This window comes from Erithacus rubecula (genome assembly GCF_903797595.1).
Source record: "Erithacus rubecula genome assembly, chromosome: 6".
In the NCBI taxonomy this organism is placed as follows: Eukaryota; Metazoa; Chordata; class Aves; order Passeriformes; family Muscicapidae; genus Erithacus; species Erithacus rubecula.
In genome coordinates this window covers 42,662,909-42,669,832 of record NC_136688.1, presented here as the reverse complement: position 1 = coordinate 42,669,832, position 6,924 = coordinate 42,662,909, and positions in this window count along the sequence as shown.

Sequence of the window (6,924 nt, the reverse complement as noted above, 5' to 3'; positions counted from 1 at the left end):
TTTGAATAATTATGAGAAATATCCTGATCAAGAGGTTTTTGAAGGTCATAGTGCTCATCAGAAAATAAAGTTGCATTTTACAGCAAGCAGTAAATTCTAAGTGGAGGAAATTCATGTTATTTCAGGCATATTATACTCTGCACTAAACTAATGCTGTTAGAGTTTTACTCAGAACTTTGTTATTTGCTGTGGTTATTTCACTTATCTTTCATTAGCTGTCTAAATCTTAATTCAAATGAGTATATGTCATCTTTCAGAATTAATCAAAGAAAGCATTCATCTGACAGTGAATTTCTCTACTACTTCAAATTAACGTCATTCTTTCAAACACTGCTAAATTTTTTCTCCTGATCCAGCTGTTTGCTGGATTATTAGGGCTTGAGGAAATGTTTCTCTAAGCCATTTATCTTCTACAGAAAGGTGGAAGAATGTCTACTGTGATATTTTTATTTAACGGACAAGCATGCAGCTTTCAAATATTCACTGCAACACAGAAGACATTAGTTTCTTTGGAGAAGATAATGGAAAAAGAAAATTCAAATTTTAAATGAAAAAGGTATAAAAGAAAGAACTTTTCTCAACCCAGGCAAAGATTTTCTGATGGTGTACTAATTTAGTCACTTAAAATAAGCAGCAACCCTAATTGAATCTCACAAATAGAGAAAAAAAATAGAATAATTTTTTGCATCTTTATAGTGGCCACAATTTTTGGTACCCTAAATCTGAACAGAATTCTTATATTTTGGCCCATATTTATTTAACAGAAATTTTTATTGGCAGGATTTCTGACTTTGAAATCTATCTCTCTGTCTCCACCTCTGCTCCAAATACTAAAACAGCTTTGATGTTCAGAGTAGTCTGTTAGTGGAACTTCATAAACTAGAAGGAGCTTCACTACTTATATCACTTAATTTACTATTACTCCAAAGTAAAACAGTGAAAGAATATTATCCACCAAATTTCTAAGTTTTCCTGGGCACACTGGCTGTATGGCTCATCTCAGAAAGATCTTTTTCAGACAGTTAGATTAATGACTTGAGGAGGATAAGTGGCAATGAACACTCTCCCTTTGGGCTGTTACACAGAAATGCATTTGCTCACATATAAAAGAAGTGCTCATTTGGGCCATTCCACAAAAATCCTGTATAAAACTCAGGTTCTTCATGAAGTAAAAGGTGAAGAGTGAGTTAAAAGACAGCTCTTATGACAAGGAAAAACTGTCAAATACAGGGAAAGAAATATAGACTAGACCACAGAGAAAAAAGTAATACATAGAAAATCAACAATAATGCTAATGTAGAAATATCTGAATTTTTCCCTTTTTGTTCATACTGGGTTTCAATTTCATATTGCCTTCTCTCACATTCTCCTCTGTCTACACTTTATTTAGTGACCACACGGAACAATCTTGATAAAAATGGATTCCTGAGATGTGCTTTGTGCATTCTTAAGTGTATTCCAAAAGATGCACACCATCTGCTTCCCAGGAGCTGTGATAATCTCTGTAATTTTCAAGTGTTAATGCAAAGGCTGCCAAAGCACATAAATTATTGAAAACATGCTCCTACTAATACTGACTTCATAATTCTTAAAAAAAAAATCATGCTGTTCTACCTCTTTACTCTCTTGAACAAGCTAAGGTGCAACTGAATTGATGCATAAATCAAGAGCAAAAGATCCATAATGGACTCAACATAGATCAATCTATATTCATACTACACATATGCATACCATATGTCTATACATTTGTATATTTGAGTATTTGAATATACATAAACATAAAAAATATAAAACTACAATGTGATTGTGCATCTGTTTATGTGTGTGTGTGTCTTATGTGTGTGTAAAATGGTGAGAAACCAATAGTATAGTGGACAGGTACAGAGTAAGTTACTATTAGAGCAGCCAAAAAATGCAGGCAATCAGAAAGGAGCTTTGTATTTCTTGTTTTAATCTTAAATGTAAACACTTATAAATCAGATAACCATATGAGGCATCAAGCAGCAATATGTCCTCTACGCCAATCATGCTAGAGAAGGCTGACTCAACATAGAAAAAATGAGGGCAAAGCAACAGAAATTTTGAGATTGGTGCCTCTGGATTGTTCATAGTCTGGATATAAATGGAATTGATATCACAGTAGATCATTACTTTATGACAAATTGTTCACTGTATTGGCAGCATTTCTGTAGCTTAGCTTTTCAGGGTAATCACAGTTTGCAGGTAAAATGGTTTTGTAGAAAACTTTTCCTTGTGTTGTGACAAATATGCAATAGTAAAAACTGCTTAATTTCAGGTATCAAGTAAAAAAAATTATTTGACAAGAAATAAGGGAGAAAAGTTATAGACATCTAAACTGGAAGTAGTGTCTGATCTGATGGCTAACACAATGATCACATCTGATGTGGATTAGAATCTTGCCTGCAAGGACCTTATTAATATTTGCATTGAAAAAAGGAGAGTAATCAAAAAAGTGACCTTCTAAACCTGTCTTGAACACTGTGGTGTAGCTGGCATTCCAGAACTTACAGGAAAGAGTAATTAAAAACCCACAAAACAAATTAAAACCCAGATCCTTCATTGCTTTCATGGGTATGGGTTTTGCCTTTTGACACAAGCCCTCCAGGAGGATGAACCTCAGTGGAGGCACCATAGAAAGGTCCTGGACAAACCAAATGTCCCATATAATGGTGCAGAACACCTGTAATTTGCTGCATCCCTCACAATATGATTCAGCTCTTCTTCCATCAACTTCTGTAGCATCAAAGACAGATGCCATGCCTGCAGGCATTCTCCTTCTCTGGCCACCTTGCTCTTTTGAGGGAGATGTCTGTGAAGCAGCTTTATTTCCTCCTCCATCACTACAGAAAGGAATCTGATACTTGAGAAAGGATGAAGAAACCTTTGTTCCTTTGTCTTTGTGTAGCTGCTAATAATACTAGTAAGCTGTGAATTAAAACTATGAACACAAAATTCCTCTAATGACAAACTTGAGTTTACTTGGTGTTTCTAGCTCAAATTCTCACCCTGACTATTTTAACTAGAAGTTGAAAAATAATTAATTCAACTGAAAATTGATAAAAAAATTCTTTAAGATAACCTTTCTTAACTAAGTATTCTTAAATTTTGTCTTCTGTGGGAAAAAATACACAATCTTACTGCTGTCATTACCGCAGAAAATAGTTAAAATTTCCTTTACTTCCAATTTGTTCCATTTTTGTAAAGTTAAATCACAAAAAGGAAAGCCAAAACAAAATCTGAAAGGTCTAGACATATGCTTGCTGCTTGTTCCTCATGAAAGCAAGTATTGCATATAAAGTAGTCTATTCCTCAAACTTTACATAGCTGATAAAATAAATCAGTGCATGCAAAGACTTCAAATAAACATCATGACAAATTAATGCACTGGCTTCCAAACTAACCTCCAAGCTTCCACTTCACAAGAAATTGAATATGTGCTGCTAGGAATGGGAAAGCTTCAATACTTTTTATGAACTCTTTTTTAATTTTCTAAAGTACTTAACTTTATACTATTAAAATAACTATAATAATGTGGAATATCTCCCCTTACTCAGGTTACTACTTGTTAATTTTTATAAGTCATCTATTCTTGATAACCCATACGTACTTTTTGTCAGCTGTAGTGTTTTCTTGAAAGTGAAATAATGTGCATGCCTTGCTTCTGCAGTCCTCACTTGTAAACACATGCTAATTCCCTGCTTGAATAAATGTCATTGTTCATATACTGCAGAACTTGACATCACATCAACTCTCAAATTTTCTTAACATATTTCCTAAATGGGGAGAAATTCCTAACATTAGCATTGTAAGTCAGAGAGCAATGAATTATGCATTGGTTCCTGAGCTGTGAACGCCCAAAGCAGTTTGTGAAAGTATATGAGGTCAGGATTACAAGACTGTCATTTAGATTGCTCTTCCTTTCTGTTTTTCTTTCTTCTTTCTCAGTATTTACACATGCTTTTATTTCAGTCACGGTTTAGTCATAATATGAGATTATGAGCAACAAAGTATGTGTTTATGTGAAAAAAGAATGCTCTTGCTATGCTCACTGGCCTATTTGTGGCTTTCAATGTTCATATCTTCCATGGCTTTCCATTGGCCAGTGTTGCTCAGCACATACTTATCTACCCCCTCATTTTCTGCACAGCTTTTCATAAGAGAGATGTAGCCCTACTGCCTTATTCAGTTCATGTATTTCATTTGGGGATGCATAGAGTGACATGCTATACAATGTGTCATATTGCATGTTTTTAATAATCTTTCTGTTATATATTATTGTGATTTGTAGTTGAAATCAGTGAAGTCAGGATTTCACCATAAAAATCTGCTAATTTGTTTGAGGAAATGAAAATTATTGCTAAAAATTTCACCAAGTCTCTCTCTGTGTAATGGTAGTATTTTAGTAATTTTTAGTTTCAGCCTTTGTTAACAGTGGCAGTTGAAGCAGAATTAAAATATTTGTTACATACTTTAACGGTGGAATGCAGTTTCTCCGTGTGGTACAGTAACCCCTCTTCAATGGAACAACTCTTTTTAAAGTGGAATATTAAAATTTTGACTGGAAATAATGAAAAATATTCCTCCTTATGCTTTCCTTGAGAGATGTTTGTAGCTAAATCCTCTATACACAACAAATTTATACACAATTGCACGTGTATGAACAACTCCAGATAACTGAGCTTAGAAGTATTAAAAATAAGATTCTATCTTTGCTATGATAAATAATTTTGGGTTCTTAAAAGATTACCTGATGAAGTCAGTGGCTGTCAACTCTTTTTCTTTGACAGAAAATATTATCAATTGAAAATGATGATGCCCTCATTGTCAGAAACACATAACTGATGGCAGGCATTGGTTGTTTTCATTATGTCTATTGTCCACCCTCGTGTGGTAAGGCAAGTGGGTTTAGCTACCAGGGTCCAATGTGCTACAGTAGAAACATAACTGGGGGAGGCATAATATGGGGGAAAAGAGGCAAGATTAGGTGTGGATGCACACCAGCCCTTGGTAGCTTTGCAGGATACTCAAGGTTAAGAAAGAAAGATAATATGTTGAGGAACTGTGACACTCAGCAATATTAAATTTCTAAGCACAGCTGCAACATTCAGTATCTCACTTTCTGGTAAAGCAAAAAAATAGTTCTCATATATGGAAATAGAAGAGAGGTAATTTCCATTTCTAAGTAGCTAAACCATCTCTTTATATAGACTACCATATATGTTATATATAAGATTTGCTTTATACAAAAATTTATCAATGCTTATGTATGAATATTGTGCATTCTGAAAATTCAGTAACAATTTTGAAGGGAGAATTGGGAAAACAAGATCACATTTCATGTCAAGGAAACAGATTAAATAGATAATAATAGTTAAAAAACAGATTCATGATTGTCATGGATGAATGTCATATGCATTTATCAAATGGCTATGCATATAATGAATCACAGCTTCCACAAATATATATTTGTTATAGACATGTGTAGCTCCTTAAGTGTATCTATTAATTGCAAACACTGGAGTACATCTGTTCTCGTTTTACAATGCTTTTCTATATGCATATTAGAAAAAGATAACTTTGTAAAGATAAGATTAATCTGAGAAACTGAGGTAAAAAATTATTTAAGTCTTTGAGAGAGATGATACTTGTCTTTTAGAAACTGAAGAGATGATTGAACAGACAGAAGTTTCAGCAGAACATCTGAAAATACCTCCATGAATGAAAGTTCAAAAGATTGATATTTTTTGTCCCTTTCCGATACCCACATCCTTATTTTAATTAACTTGCTCATATAAATACAGCAAGAATGTTGTATTTTTTTTAAATAACTCTTTACTGAATATGTCAACAAGATAATATATAGTGTATAGTGAGGTTTTGAAGTTAACAATGCGTGCAACATGGCAGATTGCAGAAAACAGATAACGCAGACTTTAAACCATCTATTTTTCCATGTTAAAGATAGAAAGTATAGCAAACACAGAACAGAATCAAGTGTGCATATCTCAGTTAAAATCAATTTTATGAAAGATCATATTCAGATATTTGGGATCAACTCATGATAACAATTTGTTTAGTAGCTTATCTGTTTCAGAAGGATCCGAATTCAGCTCTCATGAGGCACATTTCCACAGAGCCCCAGTGCAATAAAATGTTGCCAAATCCCTTCTGTGCTAGTTTTCCATATGGACTACTAGCCAGAGTTCTTTTAAAGAGCAAAACATTCTCTGCTGTACAAAAGTTTAATGCCAAATGCTTCAATATTGCCTGCAGTATCATCTGGGATACAAAGTGCCCTGTTGGATAGAGTTCAGGGAAGGAGTGATCATCAGCTTCCTAGGATTATCTCTGTGTTTAGAAGAGAGCATCAGGCAGGATTTGATGAGGTTCAGAGACAGTAACTTTTGGTTTTGGCACTCACTTCTGTTTTGTTTTTTCACTGAGCTGTAAAGATAAGTCATGTGTAAAACCATTATTTTCATGTTTTAAAATAATAATAAAAAATTAATATCTCCAGGTTAAATTTAAAGTGAAGAAGTACTATAAATGTAGAATTCAATGGGAATTAACCACTTTACTGTCAAAAGCTGAGACTGAACTTTCACTTCAATGCCATTAATAAAGTGCCTTAAATAGACCCTTAAAACAATAATATCAATATGCATAAAGTTATTTTGTTTGCAAAATTGAAATCAATAAATTTTTCAGAGGGAGAAACTTGCTCTTCCGAAAAAAAGAAAATTATTCAGCGAAAAATATAGTTGAACTACTCTAATAGCAAATATCATATGCTAATTCATTTTTCTGTTTTACATTATATTCACTGTAGTCCTTTATTGGCTTATAGGGAAAACTGCTAATAGCTTTTCAGTTCAAAGTAACTTATTCCCTAAATATTCTTAT